The following is a 24,255-nucleotide window of genomic DNA, read 5'->3' as shown; positions in this document are numbered from 1 at the left end:
CTCTCTGCTTCTATGAGTTTGACTATTTTAGATTTCTCATACAAGTGGAATCATACAGTATTTGTCCTTCTGTGAATTGGCTTGTTTCACTGAGCATGTCTTCAAGATTCACCCAAACCATGTTGTCACATACGGTGGGATTTCCAGCTTTTTATAGCTGAATAATTAATATTCTATATACTATGTATATGCTATGTATTAATATGTATATACTATGTGTTCTTTATCCATTCATCTGTTGAAGGACATCTAGGTTGCTTCCATATCTTGGCTATTGTAAATATTGCTACAATGAACATGGGAGTATAAGTATCTCTTCAAGATGCTGACTGCAATTCTTTTGAGTAAATACTCAGAAGTGGAATTGCTAGGTCATATGACAACTCCATTTTTTAAAAATTTGTTGAGGAACCTTCATACCGTTTTCCATAGTGAATGGACTAATTTACATTCCCATCCATAGTACACAAGGGTTCCAGTTTTTCTTCATCCTCACCAGTACTTTCAAAAAAATTTTATTTTATAATAGCCATCCTATCATACATAAGGTTGTGGTTTTGATTTGCATTTCCCTGATGATCACTGATGTTAACCATCTTTTCATGTACCCACTGGCTACTTGCTTGTCTTCTTTGGGAAATTTCTATTTAAGTCCTTTGCTCAGTTGTACATCTGGTTACTTATAGTTGTGTTTGTTTGTTTGTTTTGCTACTGAGTTGTAGGAGTTCCTTTCTTATTTTGGATAGTAACACCTTATCAGATATATGGTTTATAATTTTTTCTCCCATTCTATTAATTTAGAGATTTTTGACTCTGCTCTAGAGTGTGCAAATTTCTGGATACCTTACTCACAAAAACACCTGACACATGAGCAAGTAGCTTAGAGATGGACTTGACTGAAACAATCTTTGATATCATTAATAAATAAAAGGTAGTTGGGGAAGATTATGAAAAAACAAATGGCAGTAAAATTGCAAAGCAGAAATATTTTAAAATTGATATTCTAACATTTTACACATTCATTCAAATAGGTCCTTACTTTTACACAGTATAAATTAGTTGGAATTACATGACTTACTATAAATGAAATAACACTTTTTAAAAGTATTTTGTTATAGTTTATTCACTATTTCAGGTACACTTCTGTATTTGTATGTTGGAAGTCACACATTTCCTTTAAAAATGTCTCCACCTTCCCTTCATTTATTTTCTAATATTGTAGTCTGGTTTGTTTTAAAAACTGAGATTATAGCACCTCTATAGTACCTGAGACAGGACACAGACAGTAACTAAATTAGATTAGCCAACTCACCCTGACCATGCCTATGTGCTTTGGGCAACTAGGCAGGAGCTAAGGCAGCTCTAATTATATTGCTACACTTCTGGTTTTATCCTCAGGCCCCAAAACCCACAGGGCATGTAGAACCTCCAACCTGCCTCAGAAATCTAAGAGGTCTAAGACAATGATGGCCAAAGACCTCATGCCCATAACCCTTACACTCCTGGTTAGAATTGGTGGATGATATAACATGAGTTCGCCCCTGAGCAGGCGGGCTGGTGTCTCACTTTCCTGAGTGAGTTACTCATCTCTCCTCTCTGCCAAAGGGTGCTAGTTTTCCATCTGCCTGCTACATAAACAGGTTTAGGAAGTACTTTAATTTCTATGAAAGAAACATGTTTAGGAAATACAAAATGGAGCAGAATCCTTTCAATCATGACTCATTATTAGGGATTTGTCTAGAATTCAGGTCTCTTCATGCCTCCTGGAACAAAACAAATATGTACAGAGGAAGCAGGGCTTAAGACAGGAAGTCTACAAACCTATAACCATCAGATTTTGGCGACATAATGAGATTAATGATCTGAGCTGGATCCATCATGTTTTGGTGTTGTCCAGGGGTTGGTGAACTTTTTCTTTACAGGGCCGAAGAGTCAATATTTTAGGCCACATGGTTTCTGTTGTAACTACTCAACTAGGATATTGTAGTGCAAAAGTAGGCCATTGAATGAATGAACACATCTCTGTCCCAATCAGACTTCATTTACAAAACCAGGCAGCAGGTCAGATTTGGCCTAATGACTGTGGCTTGCTGATCCCTAAAATAGCTGATGAAGTACAGGGTGTATAGTCTAAGAGACTGAGTAAGAATGCCAGCTCTGACACTTATTCTCTGAATGACTTTTAAAAGTTCTTTAACTTCTCTGAGCCTCTCATTCTTTGTGATGAGGTGATAGCAGAACCCAATTCAGGGGGTTGTGATGAGGATTATATGAGATAGTGAATGCAAAATGATGAACTTGCTGGCTGGCACACCCAGCCAACTTATATGGTATATAAATACATTCCTTTAAATAATTCTATTCCTGCTTCCTCAGAACTTCCTTTACCAGAAGGAAGTGTGTCTTAGCACCAATTTTATAGCACTCGAGCAACACAAAAATCAAGTCTGGTTACCAAAGGGATATAGAAATGGCATTCCTATAAGACAGTCATAAAGAGATGAAGCGGGGAAAGAGGCTTGTTTTCTCTAGGATTTGGCCGACACTGCACCTTCCTAATACTTTTCAATTTCAGAATGGTGGAATTGGGCCAGAATCAACCCTGTCGTTAAGCCTGCCTCAGCAGATGACAGCCTGAGGTAGGACAAATTGTGTGTGTGTGTGTGTGTGTGTGTGTAGGCATGAGTATGGTTTTAAAAATGTCACATAGTATGAAATCATATGGCATGCATATTTTATTAAATTCCAATTAATTTATTAGCATTGTCCAGCAGCGCTACATTTTGTCACTCATATACCTAGACCAGTGGTCGGCAAACTGCGGCGCTCGTGAGCCACATGCGGCTCTTTGGCCCTTTGAGTGTGGCTCTTCCACAAAATACCACATGCGGGCGTGCATGTACAGTGCGATTGAAACTTCGTGGCCCATGTGCAGAAGTCGGTATTTTGTGGAAGAGCCACACTCAAGGGGCCAAAGCGCCGCATGTGGCTTGCGAGCCACAGTTTGCCGACCACTGATCCTAGACCAATGGCGGAAGTCGCGGAACCAGCCCCATATTACCCCCAGCAACAAAGAGAAAGGAGAAATTTCGAATTTCTTTGAAATCATTCTTGCATGACTTCTAAATGCCGCTACCTCAGATCTCATCAAGCAAATTATTAGATAACACAGTCCTTATTAAGATTATAATCTATTTTTTTACCTAGAAAATTTTTAATAAACCCTTTTTTATCTAGAGTATTTTTCATTTCCATGCTGACAAACAGTATTTCATTCAACCTACAATGACCAGATGAAGACCGGAGGAAAACAACTTCAGAGTCAGATTGCCGGGTTGGGGTCTCCTTCCAGTATATCTTGGCTATGACTACAGAAAAGTCACTAAAGCTCATTTTCTTTGGGACATGTCCATTTCATAGATCGGTTAGAAATTTAAATTAGATAATATATGTAAAACTCTTATTACAGTGTCTAACAAGTAGAGAGCCCTCATTAAATGTTAGCTATTGCAATTGTTATCCTCCCATTTAACACACATAACAATAACACACTAAGAGTTACGTGACTTCCTAGTTTGTCTAGCGAGAACTAGTACCTGGCCTTCCATACCATACACGGACTTTTTTATATGTGGTCAATCCAATTCCATTACCTTTTTAAATCTACACTATCATATTTAAAGTGTTTCATTGACAAAGATGTTTATTCTCATTAGTTTTTAAGTATAAGAAGTAAGAGAGGTAAGTGAAGTCAGAGAAGTAAAGTGAGCATTGGGGCTTAGGGATGCAGGAGAGAAAGTGATGAATTCAGTTTGATGGTTACTACTAGAATACTGTTTGAATTGTCTGTGTCCTTTTTATTGACTATGCATCCAGGATGTACATTCAACTTTCCTTTCACTTTCAGACTTGACAAGTCCAGGTAGACTGCTTAGGGCGGGAGAGCCAGAGCACATGGAAATAATTGTAAGGAGTAAAAAAGGCTTCTATTCTTCTCTTTGCAACAACACTATTCTACAAAATGACAGTTATCTGGCTGCCACCTCTCTAGGCCAGTCACTCAAACTGGAGGTGGAGTTGACTTTTTCATCTACTTCCTCAGGGATCTAACTCTATCTTGTTTCTCCATTCTTTGGTATATCTGAGCTCTGATCTGAAGCTCCTTTTACAAGGCCGAGCTCCCAAGGGCTCACGAGAGACATGAAGTCAGATGAAGGAATTGGTGTAAGATGCTTAGCGTCCGAGATGCTAATAAGCTTGAACATGAACATCCTCCAGAGTGTAGAATAGGCACCAACCAGGTTTCACCAGGTGATAAAGATTTCACTGAAGAATGACTGCACCTTTATAAATGTAAAGTGCTTCTGCATTTAAGGATGAAAAAAAGTCTCATAAAGAATCAGTCTTTTTGCTATTTTCCTAAAGTTTGGGGCATGCTGAGAATAAAATTTTTCCCAAGATCTCATTAAATTCGTACCAGATTTCAGAAGAGAGTCCAAGTTGTCTGAGAAAAGAATCCAGTGTAATCCACTTGATTTTTCTACCATCCTCTTTGTGTCCACAGAGATGTCTCAATGACTAGCTTTCACGATGAGCCTGAATATTTATCAAACACATTTTATAATTATAGACGATTATATGATTGTATGGGATACACCAGGTTAAGCTAGTAGAGCTACCGACCTCAACCAAAATGAAGAATTTAGACAAAGTTACATAAAGGAGAAGGGCACCAGGCTACCATATTTTCACACATTCTCAACAAAAATGAAAAAAGACAGGATGATCAGTGTCCAAGGGTGTCAAACCAGAAGGTAACAGCTATATGTAACTGGGTCCAAGGGCAAAGACATTATTAACTCTTTCACTTGGTACTCCTCCCCGCTTCCTCTATGCTCTTCTCCCCCAATATACTTCCCTTTCCTCCCTTCTTCTCTAGAGAGACTTCACCTCACAGTAACTCGTGTTAAAGGGACACAACAAGTGAGAGTAATCTTAATGATGTTACACTTGACCTAAAATGTCAAATGAGACATTTGATGCCTGAAGGCAAACAGTGAGTAATCTTTAAATTTCAGGCACTGTGTCTGAGAAGCCTATTAGGAGAAAATTAGGTTATATACTAAAAAGTAATAAGAAAGCACAGTCCTGAGAATCTGGAGACAGGAGCTCTAAATTTGGTCATATCGATAACTAGATCTGTGACCCTAGGTAAGACATTTCAATCTCTTGTCTTATGTCTTCTCATTTCTGAGATGATGAATGACCTAGGTGGTACCTAAAGATCTTCCCAGCTCTGACACTGTCACAGCAAATAGACTTTAAAGACTGCACAGCTATGCAGGCTTGCCCCTTTGTGCTGTTTGGTAATAGCTGGTGTGTCTTTTTGATAGCTCAGGCTTCCCTTTCTTGACTGTTTCAATGATGTATTATGTATTTATTTTGCTATAACCCCCTTTGCTTCTTCAGCTACTCTGATTAACAGCCTTCTCTTAATCATAATTGGATTCTGGGGCAGGGACAGAAAAAATCAATTATATGTTAGTATAAAGCAAAGTCCATGTGGTCCCTATTCAAAGGCACATGAACTGTAAGCCCACCTAAGTCCTGTGGCCTTTACTTCAAAAATGTATCACAAGTCAAACCATCTCTGTTTTCAATGAAGCCACCTTAGTTTCACTGCCATCAGGTCTTACCTGGACACCACCATAGACTCCTGGCCATTGTTCCTGCTACCACACTGGGTCATGTGCACCCTTAGTGCTCTTTACAATGTCCATCCCGATCATGTAAGCCCCTTGCTAAAATCCCTCTGACATCCCATTGCAGTTAGAATCAAATCTCAACCTTATGGTCTACAAACTCCTAAAAATGTTGACCTGGGAACCTAGCCAGTCTCTTCAATAGCTTCCCTCTGCTCCTTGAACCACAAAGTCTTTACTTTTTAATTTATATTTTAGAAATACACAGGCTCATTCCCATCTCTAGGACTCTTCACTTTTTATTCTATCTGCCTAGACCCCTCTTTCATAATCAGGTCTCCCCGAGAGAATTTGAGACAATGTGACCACACCTGGTTAGTATCTCCCTGTTCCATTGGAGCTCTGTTTACTCTCACTGCTTTAAAGTATCCTATTTATTCTTCACTATCCGCCCCCTAAATTGAATATAAACACAAAGACCTTGCCTGTCTGGACCATCACTCCTTCTCCAGTGCATATGTAAGGATCCAGTATGGAGTTAGCCTTAGTCAATGTGTGAAGCTAAAGGAGGAGGGGGTGGATAATGGAAGAATAAAAAGAGTGAGAGGAAAAGATTTTACTTTGGATCAAATGAAGAGAGTACCCTGAACTAGGAAACCTCCCTAAATGTGGGCTACTGAGCACCTTCGATGGGCAAGCTATGGTGCCTTGCTTTGTACTTAGTAATGGCCTCTTTTGGATACAGTTTCAGCAGCGTGCATGGGCGTGCGTGCGTGTGTGTGTGTGCATGGGTGTGTCCATGGGTGTGTGCATTCCTGCATGCGTGCTTGTGTTTTAGGGGAAGAAGAGATGTCAGAATTGCCCTTGGCTTCCTGTCTGTGTGCTTTTCTGTAGCAGATGCTCAGAGATATAATCTGGCTTCAAGGGCTTCTTTTTGGGGTCATAGACTCCTCTGTATAATGAAGAGATCACTCCCCTTGGGCTGCATTTTTTCAGCTGTGGTATAGAGAGGAAGGATTGTGACCAAGGTCCAAAATGGGTGAGTACAAAAAAAAAATAAGAGAGTATATCTTAGAACTATTTCTACAGCAATTTTCCCAGAGTAGGGATCATAAACTGGGGCTCTATCTGCCAGTCCATCTCATATAATCTTATTTATGGAATAAACATAGGGAAGTTGTATGTGCAAGGGACTGAGGTCTTTATTCATTTCTTCATATAATTTGTTACTTCCCAATACCGAGGGGCCTTCCCGTGTGAGGGCTTTCAGAGAAGTTTCCTTGGTGAGCTTTAGGTCCTAAATATTCCACATGCTGTATTAAATATGAATACTATATGTCTGACCTCAAGGTTAACAGTGGATTGGTGAAGGATTGCTACCGAAAGCTTTAAGGTCACTTCATTTTTTAAGACAGGGGGAATTACAAAATAACTGTTTGCACTCCTTTATCACAATTGTTTTCTGGAAATTATTTGATAAACTGAATTATAAATGGATTCTGATATTTGGGAAACGTTTGCATTCACCACATAGAAAGCATCCATTACCTTAAACCACAAGAATAAAGCAGTAATTGTGCTTTTTCAGGTAATAAAGAAATAGGGTTATATATTTAGAGGCAAAAGTTACTACACAGCTTTTCTGAAATCATTCTCTGGAGATTGCCACCTTCTCTATCGCCTGAGTTCAAATTCTGTCTATATTAAGTATTGATAACAACTTTTCGTAACCTCCTTTTTCTTATCGATGTAATGGAAATACTAACCAAGGCTATTGTGAGAGAAATAAATTTAAAGTGCCCACCAAAGAGAGTGAGGTTGACTCTGAGCTTAACTATGGGTCCCAATTGTTGGTGGTGGAAGACTGTGAGCTCAGCCTGTTGGGAAAATAAATAATTTGTATTTTCCCCTTCTTTATTCTTAAGGTTTACCACACTTCAGCATCTTTCTAGCTTATGCTGGAGAACAGAAAACAGAAATGCCAAAATATCACAACAGTCACATTCCATTTAAACAATGACTTCGTTGGCTTTGATATACTTGCTGAATTCTGCGCAGCTATGACTTTCCATTTTACATATCATGCTTTTATGAAACAGAGTCTCTTCAGTTACCAGTTTTTAGGGAGAAATAACTGGGAAAGTCCCTAGATCTTACATGCCTAAAAGTTCTGGAATGTCATGGCTTTTATTTTTCTTAGCCAGAGGACATGCAAATATTTGACTATGAATCATCTGAGCTGAGACTTCCTTATAGTAATAGCGGCAGCTCAGAGTCTTTCTTTTGTCAAAGTCTGGATAATCAGGGGCCTCAGAGGATATTTACTCAACTTCTGATCAGACTCCTTGCTCCTCCTTTTCCGAGAAAGTGCCCTCTGGAGAGTCTCAGAGCGCACAGATTATTTTTCTAAAATGCTGCTGGAGTGTTTTTTGTTTTGTTTTTTTAAAAATTAAATTTATTGTGGTGACATTGGTTTCAAGTGTACAATTCTATAACACATCATCTGTATGTTGCATTGCATGCCCACCACTCAAAGTCAAATCTCTTCTGTCATCAAATATATTTGACCCCCTTTACCCTTTACTACCACCCCCCCCTCGCACCCTTCTTTCTCTCTGGAAACCATCATACTGTTGCCTGTGTCTAAGAGTTTCTTAATATTAGAGATTACTGAATAGTTTTCAGGATTCCAATGCAGAATATTATTTTTTTAATTCTAATATATACGACAAATATTTTTGAGCCTCTTCTATATGCCAGATAATAAGACTATACTAGAGAAAGAGATGGAAAATACAAATTGCAAACCAAATCCTAAAAAAAAAAATCACATTCTTGTAAGTGATAGAGTTGAATTAAAATAGAAGATTTAGGTACTGATTTTAGTGTAGGATAGACTCTAGGGGATCAAATGAATGAAAGCTAAAGGTGCAGGAGTGTGATCAGGAGAGGAGATTCAAGGAAGTTTTGCAGAGGAAGTGGCACAGGAAAAGGTGACGAGAAAGCAGCAGTGGAACTGTGGTGACGGGACCATTACTCCAAGCTGAGAGTTGACATGCAAAAGAGCTGTTGTTTGAAAGAACCTATTATGTTTGTGCGACTATAGTAGCTTAGTATGTGCAGAACATGCATTTTGTGCACAGCAGTAGTGGGAAAAGAGGTTTCAAAGACAGGGACCAGATCACAAAGCATGAGGTATCTGAGGAATGAACTCTTTGTGGATAAAGGTATTTTAATATTGTTCCAAGTGAGGCCACTTTAAGCCAATAGTCTACATGAAAACCTAATTTTTCATCAGTCAAGAAAAAGTAAGGGCAATTATTTAATTTTGAAAACACATGAGACTTTTTAATTGTAAGCCCTTCTCATACAATTTAATTATAATCCCCTCATTATAATTTCATTTATTCAGTATTCATTTAGGAAAAACTAGTTTACTCTTTCTGAAATCTAATACTATTCTATTTTTAACTCAATATATATTTATTCAGGGGGTCCTGCTGTGCCCAGCACAATGTCAAAAATACAAGGGCTAAAGTCATTGCATTATTTGCACTAGCGCAGGCCTGGAAACCAAGTCACTGCCGTAGGAGAACAGCTGAGTGCATGTGGGACATCTCCACGCTGGGGTGAGTACCGTGCAGCCAGTGAAAAGAATGAATTAGTGTTTGCCAAGTAAATTGCAGAGATTATAGAATGAGAAAAACATCACATAAAATTACATTTAATATGATCCCATTTTTGAGGCCATGAGAGAAAAAAATAAATGATTTTTTTTCACACATTGATTTTTAACAAGTCTCACCAGGACAGACAATTCTGGGAGGAGGAGGGCAGATAGCATTTGTGATAAAAGAAGAAGGTGATGCGGTCCAATTTAATTATCTGTGTATGAGTGTGGCTGGGTGGGACATTATATAAATGCATGAAAGGATAAAAACCGCAACTTAATGATGGTCATTACAAGTTCAGGGTAATGGGACTCCAGGTAACCTTTCCTTTCTTTAGTATATTTTAGGCATTGATTTAATTTTTATAATGGGGAAGTATTACTAATATAATAAAAAACCTATTTTTACTCTGAGAAGTAGGGCATCTTCTCACAGTCTAGTGAGGGTAACAGACAAGCCAGCAAAGGACAGAGACTGCATGATATAGTGGCTAACTGCATTATTGCATGTGGTGGCAAAGCTCTGGGCTTGAATCCTAGCCCTTCTTCTTACTAGCTATGAGACCATTGGAGATGTGTTCAACACTCTACGCCTCAGTTTCCTTATCTGTATTGGTCAAAATGATAGTACTACCTTCATAGGGTTATAATGAGAATTATCATTTATAAATAATTTAGATTCATGTCTGGCACATAGTAGTAACTAAACAGGTATTTTTACATGAAATATATAACTATAATAAAGTGTCCTAAGTGCCATGATTCAAATCTCCAAACACACAGAGAAGTGACTGATTGGAGGTGTGGCTGTCAAGAAGGGGGTCAGGGAACCTTCTCAAAGTAGAATAAGCCTGGACCCATGGTGGGTACTCTTGTGTCTATTTTTGTCATTGTTGGTGTTTATTTTTCGAATAGGGTCAAAGACAGCAAGTTGTTCACATTTAAAGAATGAAATCTCACCTATCTGGTTTGGCTCAGTGGATAGAGTGTTGGCCTGTGGACTAAAGGGTCCCAGGTTCGATTCCGGTCAAGGGCACTTGACCCGGTTGCGGGCTTGATCCTTAGTGGACGTGCAGGAGGCAGCCAATCATTGATGTTTCTATCTGTCTCTCTCTCCCTTCCTCTCTGAAATTAATAAAAATACATTTTTAAAAGAATGAAATTTCAATATGTTGGCTGCACCCTTAGGGCTTTGAAGAAGCACCATCGTTCTTTTTCCTTTAATGCATTTTTTGTTTACTTTCTTCATCCTCCTCCTACCTTACAGGTTTCAGTTCCATTTGACATTGTCATCATTCATTGCATAAGGTGATCTAAGATACTGATCAAAGGCACGCAAACTTTTTTGAAAAATCCAGACACCTATGTAACTTCCTAAGTCAGATATTCAAGGCTGGGTCATCATGCTCTCGTAACCATATATCATAAACTAGTCTGTGATGATCATCTCTTAATCACATGCCACTTTTCCTACCCACCACCTAATCTATTCACCAACTTGCTACTCACACTTCCTCCCATTACCTCAATGTTTATTCTCCTTTTGATCAAAAGATCCTCAGGGCACATGATTTTGAATATAGATAAAAAGGTAACTTTCTCTTTGTAAAGAAATGTGTTTGTGAATATGAAATTGTAAAGGGGTAAATTATTGGCTGTAAGTTGGTTGGGAGGATGATGAACAATGAATTGGAGGTAGGAAGAAGAAACTTTCTAATGGAAAAATAAAGACTTGAAATAGTAGTAAGAGAAGCTGACAGAAGAAACTAATTCACTGAGACTTCTATAATATAATGTTCCACAAAAATACAAAATAAATTGTCATGCAGTGCTCATTTGTCTTAAAAAGAAGATTAATAGAAACTGTAAAACTAGATGGACATGTTAATGCAGAAAACCATTCCAGAACCCTAGATGGAGAAAAAATAGAACCCACAGAAGAGAATAAATGTCATGAGTACCAAGATATAAAAATGCCCTGATATCACTGACGGCACAACACTTGAACTTCACAGAATTCAATAACAAAAATAATGCTGTGGCCCGGCTGGCCTGGCTCAGTAGTTGAGTGTCAACCTTTGAACCAGGAGGTCATGGTTCAATTCCTGGTCAGGGCACATGCTGGGGGTGGGGGCTCAATTCCCAGTGTGGGACATGCAGGAGGCAGCCAATCAATGATTCTCTCTCATCACTGATGTTTTTATCTCTATCTCCCTCTCCCGTCCTCTTTGAAATCAATAAAAAATTATATCTTTTTAAAAGTAATGCTGTGACTGTCATCGTGAGTACATGGCCAAAACCAGCTTCCAGAGGCACTCATTTCCCAAACCGCTGGAAATGCTGCCTGGTGACAACTCACAGCTTACTCCTCCCCCAGGAACTGCTCTCAGCTGTAGCATCTTCTTGTCTGAAGCCACAGCTTTTCCTAAGGTGCAGCCCCGGAAGACTTGACAAAGTGACATACACATGACTACAGCCCGGCCGCCATGTGGTTCAGGACAACTCTGAAGGGCCAGCCCAGCTCTAGAGTTGGTAGAACTGGCTGAGGACCATGCTGAAAATGAATTCTAGTTCAACTTTTCTCTGCATCCTTCACTCTTTCACTCTCTAGTCCTATCCTATCATTTTCTATCTGAGAAAACTCAAGTCTCTGAAAGGTGAAGTGATTTGTTCAAGGTGGTGCAGCTGCTAAGTCATGGATCTGAGTAGAATTTTGACTCCTCATCCAATGAAGTGCTCTGTCCACCTAGAACAGTGGTTCTCAACCTGTGGGTCGCGACCCCTTTGACGGTCAAACGACCCTTTCACAGGGGTCACCTAAGACCATCCTGCATATCAGATATTTACATTACGATTCATAACAGTAGCAACATTACAGTTATGAAGTAGCAACGAACTGTATTTAAAGGGCCAGAAGGTTGAGAACCACTGACCTAGAATATTAGCCTTCTCAGCAAAGACCTAGAAAATAATTCCTAAAGGCTGAAGCTTTGTTCTATATCACATATTTTACTTCCATCAATCTAGAGTTGGTTTTTCACTGTATTGACCTGTCAATAATTCATTCATAAATCAATTTATAGTCTATCTTTTAAATATTACTGTGAGCACTAATATTATGTTTCAACATGTTTTTTTAATATTTACAATTTTTTTGCATGGATACTAATGTATAGAACTGTTATGTTATCTAGATATAATTCATATTTTGGAATCTAGTTGTCCTCTGAAGTTTGAGTTTTATTACAAAATCATTTTGATATTGTGGTTGATAAGTACAAGAATAATTGGTGACAATGTATAGATTTCAGGGGTTTTACCAAGTCAGAAGTCACTTTCTTCTACCTCAGGGCTCTATGATCATAGTCAACCTTCCTCAGAGTTCAGCACAGATGCAAAGAGGGATTCATAATTCTAATTTGATTGACTAGGCTTTCCCCACCACTTGGCCCTTTACTGCATTCAATGCACTAAGGAGACCCAGTCTTGACTGTCCTCCAACTCAGTGCAAGACCTGAACCTTGCTGACAGTCCTCCAGGAAATCACAGTGTGCTAAAAAGTAGCAGTCATTCTCATACATTCAGCGTTTGTGATGGTCCTGCTTTTGCTGTCCATACTCCCCAGAGATAGGGGGATTTTTACAAAATGAATTTAAAATAAAATAACCAGATATAACTTTAAATGGCCTGGCTTGATGTCACATAGACATCTGAGATTATAAATAGTAGTTTGGACCTCAGTGTAGGTAAAGTTTTCTTTTTCCAGGAAACAAATTTATTTTAAATTAAGGCCTAAAACCAAAGTATTTTATTATACTACATACTATTATTACCAATATTATTATTATTGATTTCAGAGAGGAAAAGAGAGGGAGAGAGAGATAGAAACATCAATGAGAGAGAATCACTGATCAGTTACCTACCTCCTGCATTCCCCTTACTGGGGATCGAGCCCACAACCTAGGCATGTGCCCTGGCTGGGAATCAAATGTGTCCTCTTGGTTCATAGGTCGAGCCATACTAGCCAGGCTATCATTATTATTTTTAAATGTTTGACAAGCTAAAATAGATTTGAACTATATTACTCTCCCCAAGCGATTCAAGAGCTTAGATTGATTCTGAGTGGCATTCTGATAAAAATAATTACCTTTGAAAAGCATTTGCAGTGACACATTCATCATAGAAGCCATTCAAAGCCCTTTTAAAAACACCAAGTCACATACTTTCACATGAGGTAAATGAATAGCCAATATTATGATTCCCACTCTATCCAAAGAGACAACCATGTTCTCAAATGATGCTGCCTCACTTTGGGACATCCTGTCTCCACACAATACTTCTTTCTGCAGACTTCTTTAAGTCATTCTGTGATTAAGAAGGTCTAAGATGCTTTCATACTTTTCATATTAGAGACTTGAAGAGAGGTAACTGGTTTCCAAACATCCCAGGTATTCACTTTTAATTCAGTTCTCTAATCATGATAAAGTTGGTGGCTTCCCCGCCACTTCCAAATTCCAAGGCAGAATGGAAACCTTGCTTGCAGTTTTACTGACATACACTCAACTGGCCTCTTTCTGCCTCCCATCAATGACAGGGAGCTCATCACCTTATCAGACTGCTTGCCCCATTTCTATGATGTTCTAACTGTTAGAAAGAGCTTCAATATGGCCAGTCAAATCTACCTTTCAGATTTCATTTGTTTTACCTTCTAGAAAAACAAAGAACAAGCGAGTTCTTCATATATTTGAAAGCATCTGCCATTTCTCTACTTCTCTATCCAAGCAAACCTTCTTAAGAGAATTCAACAATAACTTAGAGGGATGGTTTCCAGATCCTCAGTAATGTACTTATCCTTCTGATTGGGATACTAAGCGTCAGGGTCTCTCTTAAAATATGTTATCCAATTGAAACCAGTCTTTAAGGTACCGTCTAAGAAAAAAGAGCATAGAGAGACTATAACTTTCCCTGGCAGAAACACTCCAAGACCCAGGATGCTAAAGCAATGTGACTGATTTCTTTTTTCTTTGTTGTCTTTTTTTAAATGTTAAGTTATAAAACTCAGAAATGTCTGCTGCCCTGTCTCTATAGCATCTGGGCATAATTATGCCATACAAGTCAATATTGCTAGCATATGGGAGAAAACTTGGCACAGCATTGGTTTTGCATCACTTTGCTTCCTCTCTCTTCCCACTCAGGTTCAGAGGAGCAGAAACTAGGAGGAACCCCGTGTCTTTCATCTCTTCACCAGCATCACACTGGCTTTGGAAGCCCAGTCCTATGAAATAGGACAGGCAGTCAGAGACGTTTGGTCTGGTACGTTGCTGGAGGACTTCTCTTTGGTTCATCATTTTCGTCCATTGACTAGCACAGTGGTTGGCAAACCACAGGTTGCAAGCCACATGTGGCTCTTTGGCCCCTTGAGTGTGGCTCTTCCACAAAATACCACGTGCGGGCGCACACATACAGTGCTATTGAAACTTCGTGGCCCATGCGCAGAAGTCGGTTTTCAGAAAGGAGATAGATGAAACAAGTATACAAGATGAGTGTGGATGGGAGAGTTGGAAGGGGTCGACCTCAGCGAACGTACCTCAATCAGATTGAGGACGTTTTTAGCAAAGGCCAGCTTAGGAGTACCCTAATTAAGTTAATAACAATGTACCTACCTATATAGTTTAAGTTTAAAAAATTTGGTTCTCAAAAGAAACTTTAATCATTGTACTGTTGATATTTGGCTCTGTTGATTAATGAGTTTGCTGACCACTGGACTAGCAGAATATCCAAGACCTTTTCGATGAGGTTCTGTCGAAAGCAAAATCTCAGCACATTTGAGCGTTGTTGAAATTTCAAGGATTCATCTCCTTGCCCGAGTTGCCTTGCAATACAAGATATTATTGGAGCATCATTTTCTTTATTTTAAATAATCTCTTATTTATTTATAAAATTGCTTATAGTGCTTAAAATAAAAACAGTTTGGAGATATGACTTTAGCACTTATCTCTAAAGGACTTTAAGAGTATAACCTTCATTTTAACTCTATGTTTCTACTGCACTTTTTAAAAATCCAATTTTAGGACTAACTGATTCTACTTTTGAGTATGTTTGCTATCCTAAAATGTATATGTCAGTACAAGTAGTCCCTTGCTGATTTAGTAAAACCCTGATGTTTGAACGAAAGAGAGAATACCAAAAATCATTCCTGGACTTAATATAGGCCAAAGGAGGAATTATGTGCCAGTGACCGGCAGCTCTGTCCTCAACAGCCCCATTCCAAAACAGGACATGATATATGGTAGCCTTGGGCTACCAACCATATCTTGTAGAAATAGATACTCTGTACAGAGTAGGTATTGAGTAATATTTAGGATTACAGAGGTGAAAGGAACCTTTGCTATCACCTAATTCAATATCTTTTTAATTTATTTTTATTTTGAAATTTTTCTTTAAATTGTGGTCCAGCTGCTACATGAGCATTACCAAAAGTAAGATAATATCCTGAAGTTTTTAATAAATAATGGCTAGGGGCCAGCTAGTGTGGTTCAGTGGTTGAACACTGATCCATGAACCTTGAGGTCACTGGTTCGATTCCTGGTCAAGGCACATGCCGGGGTTGCAGGCTCAGTCCCCATTAGGGGGTGTGCAGGAGGCAGATGATGAATGTTTCTATCTCTCTAACCCTCTCCTTCCTTCCTCTCTAAAAAACAAATAAAAAACATATTTAATAAATAAACACATAAATAATGGATAGGAAGAAAGGAATGTTCTTGGGAATGCTTCTAAAATTACTGAGATTATTTCTAGGTAATTTTTCAGATTTTCTACTTGCCTTTTCAGGCTCATTTAATTGGGATGCAAAATCCCCAGGATAAAACATATTTATTCTGCAACCACAGATATCAAAGTATGTACCCATCAAAGTTCAGTGCTTTGCTTCCCAGAATCCCAGATCCACATCTCAGCTTGCTCCCCATTCGTTAGAAGCCTCCACCCATTCCTTCCACTACACACCTACATCCGAACTCAGACTTCTAAAGCAGAAAAGCTAACTTCCTGGTACTCCAAAGCAAGCCCCAGCAAGACACCTCTCTGCTCAACCCTTAAAATTCTCTAACAAGCAAATGGTTTCAAGGAACAGAGGGAGCCACTCCCCAATCAATGAGTTGCCTCCTGTACCATTTAGACTTCCCCCTGTTTTCAAGGGATAAGCCTGCTTTCTGCAATAAGGACCATCAGAGATGAGGCAGTGTGTGCTTTCCCGGCCATAAATCACAGGTATAAAGACAACACCACGTAAAAATATGCGTGGGCTCGCATACAGTGAGCCTGAAGATACCAGAGACCTGGCTGAGTAACAAGAGGAGCAGTTTAGGAGGGAAAATTCTTCAGAGGACTTTGACAAAAACCTCCTGAAGATGGATGTTTCAATGAACTCATCCTGTCATCTCCAATCACTTAGCCACTTTACATTTTGATTAGTTTCCCCTCACACCAGTGCTGTGTGAGGCAGATGGAGAAACTGAGTGGTCAGGACTGCCTGTGAAACACATTCCGAATCAGCAGTAACTAAAATCATGACAAGGTTATTCTGAGGTGGACATCATTTCTGAATCCCACACTGGGCTCCTCAAAGCCCAGCCACATGGGCTCATTTCGAGGTATCTCTGCAAAAGCTATTGCCACCCACCATCTGCTCATGTAGCTACGACATCCATCTTAAGCCCCTCAGGATCAGCATAGATCTGGAAATCCTCCTAAAGATAAACTCGGAATTCTAGATCTGACGGCCAAAGGAAGAAAAAAGAGGGAATGAATCAAATTCCAAGAACGGAATTTTAAAAAATGGCTTGCACACCCTCAAGGCAGAGGCAAGGAGCAATCTTTGCGCATTGATAGCCCATGACTCAGCCTTTTATCGCTCGGCGTTCGCAATTGGCAAATCCCTGTGGGATGGACTGTGCTTCTGTTCCAAAGGGATGCCCTCCCAGGGAGGAGGCTCCTGGGAGAGGAGGGTGGTGAGCCCTGTCTCTGCCCTGCTACATGCCATAGCTGCCTTTTCATGACCATCACTTTCCACTTCGTGGCTCTAAGCTGAATCTCTCCTTTCTTTTTTTTCCAAAGGAAGCCCTTGAGACTCATGTTGGTATCAACAGGAAACCTGGGGGAAAAAAGGAAAATCCAAGAGGAAACCAAAATACACACGACAAAGAATAGGAATTTGTGGTACATTACTTTTGGAAAAGAAAACTAAACTTTGGGTGAGTTCGTTGGATTGTACAGGAGGTGGGGTGCAGGCCAGGGTGTGGAGTAGGATGAGTTAGGGAAGGGAGGAGGGATCTTTACATAGGAATCAGAGGTGACCTCATATACTATTTTATGTGGCTTTTAAAAGAGCTTTTGGCAAAACCCAACATATTTCATAATTACCTTATTCTCACGAAAGGTTATTAAGTGACATGACTATACTGAAGGGTCATGCATAATTGGGATTCAGTGTGGCACTCATGCCCAGGCATCTTGTCTCCAGGGTCTAGTCCTGCCTTGATACAGAGGTCATGGACATAAAGCCAGCAGCAGCTTCCGTGTCTGAGGATAGTATACATCCCCGCAGAGTGCTCCATCTACTCCTCATATGTACAAATATGAAAAAGTGAGGAATGCTATTCTACAGCAAAATGCCTCAGTCATGTAAGTAAGAGAAATACCGAGTGGGTCTTCTTTGACTCTTTGCTCAATCTTATACAAGCCAAAAAGTGTTTACTAAAGGAAAGGTGCCACTCAGGATAGTCTTCCTTTCCCGATCTGCCCCAGTGTTAGGTTCAACAACAACAACCACATCAGCCTAGAGAGAGAGCATGGGCCAACAGTAGACATGATGCCCAGAATTCCACTGAAGAAGATGAGGGGATCATGTCTCCCAGGCCTGTAGTCAATTATTTGTAGGGTGTAATTATTTGTTAGGAGTGACTCCTAAGACCAATATATGAAATAAATGGGTAAAAATTATAATGAATATTTAAATTAATTTTTTCCTACAATTGTTCTATCGTAACACATTTACAAATTGTAATTTGTGTCTATGGCTACCTTAAAGAAATTAAACAGATGGTTATATATACACTTAAATGAGAATTATCCTTATTTAGTACCAAGAAAATCATGCATGTTACATTTCTAAAGTTTATCCTATCTAATAAAATAGTAATATGCAAATTGACCATCACTCCAACACAAGATGGCCACCACAAGATGGCCAGCAGGGGAGGGCAGTTGTGGGCGATCAGGCCAGCAGGGGAGGGCAGTTGGGAGCAACCAGGCCTGAAAGGGAGGGAAGTCTGAGACAATCAGGCAAGCGGGGGGGGGGGGATGGCAGAGGAGGGCAGTTGGGGGTGGGGACCCAGGCATGCAGGGGAGAGCAACTAGGGGGCACCAGCCCTGCAGGGGAGGGCAGTTATGGGGGGACCAGGCCTGCAGGGGAGGGCAGTTGGAGGTGACCAGACCAGCAGGGGAGGGCAGTTGGGAGCAACCAGGCTGGCAGGGGAGTAGTTAGGCATCCATCAGGCTGGCAGGGGAGTGGTTGGGGATGATCAGGCCAGCAGGCAGAAGCAGTTAGGGGCAATCAGGCAGGCAGGCAGGCAAATGGTTGGGAGCCAGCAGTTCTGGATTGTGAGAGGGATCCCAGATTGGAGAGGGTGCAGGCCGGGCTGAGGGACCCCCTCCCCCCCCATGCACAAATTTCGTGCACCAGGGCGTCTAGTTTAATTGAGGGCCTGGTGCACGAAATTCATGCATGGAGGGGTGTCCCTCAGCCCGGCCTGCACCCTCTCACAATCCAGGACCACTGGCTCCTAACTGCTTCCCTGCCTTCCTGATCACACCTAACCACTATGCCTGCCTGCCTCATCACCCCTAACCACTTTGCATTCCTGCCTCATCACCCCTAACCACTCTGTATGCCTGCCTCATTGCCCCTAACCACTCACCTGCCTGCCTAATCACCCCTAACTGCTTGCCTGCCTGTCTGATCACCCCTAAACCACCTCTGCCTCGGCCTCCGCCACCGCGGCTTTGTCCGGAAGGACATTGGAATGACGTCCAAAAGGTTGTTAGGCTGTTCAGTCTAATTAGCATGTTATGCTTTTATTATTATAGATAATAATATGCATATTGTATTCAGAAAACCTCTATAAGGAAAGGAAATATTTTCATTGTTACTTAAAGCTGGATATGAGATACTCAGGAATTGAGCTAGGGATTAAAAAGACTTTGGACACATGGACCATAGCTCTAGCATCTTACTTCCACATATGATAAAAAGTCTTACAGAGAGAGAGGCCTAACTTACATAATTGGGAAGAAAATCAAACAAAGAGCAACTATTAGAACCAAACTCAATACTTCCATCAAGAAATCCATGATCTAAAAAGCTACTTCAAAAGCAAAGCTACTTAGTGGTAGAATAAGATTTAATATGGATTTATTTGTGAAGGTTTTAAGCATCGTACTCACTATATTTAGCATCCTCAATGATTACTCAGTTTCTAAAGTGCTTTGAGGTTATGAGATCACTAGTGAAGCTATCAGTTTCATTTCAAATAAATTCAACTAAATATTTCTTTCTTCACAGTGTTTCCAGCCCATAGAAATCATTAGCAGAGGATGTGGTTGAGAAAGAGAAAAAACACACACACCAAAACATGAAATAGCACTTCTGTTGGATTTTTTTACAGGTGGTAAACATGATCCTAATATTTGTAACCTTACAAGGTTAGAAAGATGGTGATGAGAACTGAGAGCACCAACTAATTTGCTAAAGATGGGTACATAAAGAGTTGACATATCTCCCATCTTATAATAAGGAGTTACTTCTGATTTCCCAGAAATATCATTATTAATAAACTATAAAATCACAGTTCCAGTCCCAGGTTCGATTCTGGTCAAGGGCATGTACCTTGGTTGTGGGCACATCCCCAGTAGGGGGTGTGCAGGAGGCAGCTGATAGATGTTTCTTTCTCATCGATGTTTCTGGCTCTCTATCCCTCTCCCTTCCTCTCTGTAAAAAATCAATAAAAATATATTTTTTAAAAATCACAGTTCCAAACTTTGGGAAAAGGTAAGCACTCTAAGGCTTTTCTTCCTATTGTCTTGAAATTGAAAACAAGATTTAGCAATTTAAAATAACTTGCTCACTATCATACAGAACTTCAGTAGCTGAGGTTAGGCCAGGTTTGCCTGGCTCCAAAATCTTAGATTTTTTCACATATACCATTCTTCCTCCTGAGACTTTGGAGCAAGGGGAGTGTATTATATTCTGCAACAGACTTGTATATTAGTGAGCTATTCATAAAAGGATATTACTAAATTCATATTTATATTAAGTGAATATTCTATACAGAAAATATCCATAAGTCCAAAGTGAAGTAAAGAAAACAGAGATAATGTTAAAGTTAGTCCTAATTTCTTCATTAATCCATTGGAGATATAAAATTTATAAACTCCTTAAGCCTTAAAGCCTACTAGCCTATGTTCTTTCTTGATATAATATATATTCTTTATTATATAACATAATTTACTTATATTTGTTACCTGTTCAATAAAGTAGTACTACCTTTAATCAAAATAAAATCTTTGCACTTCATGAGTGTCTCCTGGAATCATTAAATAGTGAACAAGAACATATCCCCCATCAACTCTCTTAATATTTTATAGGCATTGATTATCTTGTTTAGTTCTCCCATTAGGGTCAAATCTGTATTCATAGTGTTTTTTGCACATAGAAGACCCTCTTTCCAGCCTGGTCCTTACAGGTTCACTTCTCTCAACCTTTTCCTCCCCTTCTTAGATAGACAGTTCCCAGGGACCCTCTGGGGCTTTTGGACCAGTTCCTTTGTGCATCCCAAGGATGATTTCCAAGTTTAGTCCTATTGTGCGAACTTAAGGTGACCATTTTTTTTTAACCTCAAGTCATCCAGGAAGGGCCCACTAGGAATTCAAAACCTATACTTTCATTACATGACCCTGAGCATAACTGGTTCTATTTCTATCAATGTCCCTGCAAATAGCTTCCAGACTTTATCAGGGATGGGTTCCTTCCTGTCCTATTTAACTACATCAGGGCATGTGAGTTAAGAAAGATGCACAGATGCTGTATAGAGATGCTGAGAGGCATGATCTCAACACTCAGATAATCTGAAGGTGTTTCTCAGGTCTGAGGTTTAAGATAGATCACTGAACTTTTCACCTTCGTGTTGAAGCATCAGAGGTGCCGGCAAACCTTTGTTCATCGCACCACCACAATTACTGGGCCTGACTGAAGAAGGTGTTACACAACCCCATTAATCTGGCTAAGGCTCCCTACTCTGAGTCAGGCGAACATGAACTCCACTGTTCACACAAAATAGCAAAAGTAGGCACTAAGAAGGCAGTTTAAAGGAGGCAAAAAGCAGGCTGAATATAAAGAAACTTGATTAGGTATAAATGGACATTGCTCTGTAAACAGCACTGCAAAAAGATATTTTATTTCTTCGTTAGTCTTCCATAAAACTGGGCAGGTCTTTCTTTGACTAATAATATACTTTTAAAGACATTTTGTTACAGAAGTGTGAGATAATGTATGTAAACTGCCTTGAAGACTAAAGTGATCAATGATTATAGCTAGTATGATACCATGCTTATGTATTATCATGATATAAAATACCGACATTTAAAGCAGCACCGAAGAAAGAGAGGGCTGTATGTAGTCCAGGAGGAAGGACACTGGGTTCCAGTCCTGGCCTTGCCAGTAACGGTCTGGCAGGTCTGAACAAGCCACTTACTTCTTGGTGCCAACGTCTCTGTATATTGAAACATTAACATTGCGCTTAATGTTTTCAGTCACCCCCAAAGGGCTGACCAGCTCTAAAATGCATGATTCTAAAATAAAGCATGAGGTAGACTTGCCAAAATATATTTCAAATCTATATTGATGAAATTCTGACACTCGTGAAATATGCAAACTACTCAAAGAACTAGAACAAACAATAATGAAATTGTAGGAATTGCTTCACCATTTGTCAAATGTCTTCTCTAATCGCAGGAATCTGCTCAAAATCCTGCCTTCTGCTTTCAGACAAAGTCTCAGTCACCTTATAATTTCTTAAAGCTTGCCATACCTTGGTTCTGCTAAATACTTCAAAATAGTATAATTTTAGAAGAGATTTAGAAGAACTTGATCATTTCCCATGTTCTCTTAGGACTTCCTGTTTCGTCTATATCCTTTAACATGGCCTTTGTAATAATTTTATTCCCCTCTCCCAAGAATGAGTAGCTTGAAGAGAGAAGGCAGCCCTAAGTCCTGGTCTTGTTTAGAAACTTAGCATCTCTTCAATTATGTCAGCATAGCACCCTCTACTGCTTCAGGGAGAAAGATTAGCAATTACTAAACACTGCAACATAACCAAGAGATGTCACTCTGCCCAACTATACAACAGGTAGTAATTTCCCTCATTTGTCACTGCGATGGCATTCATTGTTTACAAAAGAGCATAGTTATGGCAGAGAAAGAGTTTTCTTTCATACTTGCATCTGTTCTGTTTCAGTTGTCTGTTTTATCCTTCCATGATCTGTGATTCCAAATTAAGAGTTTTTTTATGATTTCTGTATCTCAAGACAAAACAACTACAGGTACTCTTTGGACTAACTGGGTAATATGCACAAATACATCTGCCTTAAGTCGCAAGCAAGAACTCACAGAGGAGGTTATGCTCTCAGCATGGAAAACATCTGATATATTTAACAGAAAAACTTCTGCAGACCATAAGAAAAGGCTTCTTCCTTGGCTTTATTTACATTATACCTGCATTCTGATTGTGATCCCAAAAGAAGAGAACAGAATTTTTTTAAAATGTGGATATCTTTCAATTTATATGTACTTTCTCCTGAGTAGTGTCTTATTTTGCCAAGCCAGTAAGTCATTAAAAATCAAATCAGAACCCTGGGACATGTAATTTTTTTTCCTATGGACACTTAAGCAGAGCTATTTCCAAACAAAGATGTTCCTTCTTCCTCTCTGGATCTCTCTCTTTTTTTCCACTGAGAAACACATTAATGAATTCTGTGTAGGGAAGACTCCTAATCAGTCCCAGAAAAATCTGCTAAATAGTGGAGAGAGAAAAATCTTTAGATAATATTTTAAAATAATATTTAATCTTGTGTTTTATTTCAGACACTTTACAATATTGAACGAACAACAACATATGATTTCCCTAACCTAGGCCTGCTTTGCACAAATGTGACCACTCCATTCATTCAAGGAGAGGAGAAAATACCTATCAGGACCTACCATTCGCAGAGCCTATCTTTGGGGTCTTCTGATTTCTCTCTCTTGGCCATTCTCCATGTTCTAGAGGGTTGTCTCCTAGAGAACCTATCCCACTTCAAGCTTGCATAATCCCTTTCAGGCACAACTATCTCTGCTGACTCCACTAATTCATTTAAAATTCCTAATGTGTCTTAAAAGAGGAGGCATGCTAAGATAAAGCAGTGTTGAGTCGTTTCAAGCTGAAGACCAAAGTGAGGTAAAGAAAGGATAATGTTGGACCCGCAATTTTAGCACAAGGTCCTTCTACCATATTCCTCTTATAAACAACAGTCTATAGGAGGAGAAAGAAGCTTCCTGCCTCCTCCAACTCTGAAACAGAGTGACGATCTGCCTCCCTCCCTCCACCATCAAGGAATGTGCATCTGTTAAGACGTGGGAGTCCTCAGAGTCCTTTGGGCACCAGGTCTAGAATTCTTCATGGAGTTTTCAGGATGCTTTGAACTCTCCTGCACAGTCATAGCCTTCATACTCAATACAGACACAGCCTAACACACACGAGCATTCTAACTACTCCATAGAGGCTAACTGGC

The 24,255-nt window shown here is 39.6% G+C and overlaps 1 long non-coding RNA gene across 1 annotated transcript; it reads left to right on the top strand.

Annotated features, from left to right (window-relative positions):
• Positions 1-2,531: 2,531 nt before the first annotated feature.
• LOC111825429 lies at positions 2,532-18,222 on the top strand. Its single transcript, XR_002828583.1, has 4 exons — positions 2,532-2,639; positions 14,568-14,685; positions 17,488-17,624; positions 17,894-18,222. It is a non-coding gene; the product is annotated as an uncharacterized LOC111825429 (long non-coding RNA).
• The last annotated feature ends 6,033 nt before the right edge of the window (positions 18,223-24,255 follow it).

The sequence above is a fragment of the Myotis lucifugus genome, unplaced genomic scaffold (assembly GCF_000147115.1).
Source record: "Myotis lucifugus unplaced genomic scaffold, Myoluc2.0 scaffold_26, whole genome shotgun sequence".
Classification (NCBI taxonomy): domain Eukaryota; kingdom Metazoa; phylum Chordata; class Mammalia; order Chiroptera; family Vespertilionidae; genus Myotis; species Myotis lucifugus.
The sequence above is the reverse complement of the archived record's forward strand: the minus strand, read 5'-3'. Positions and strand labels throughout refer to the sequence as shown.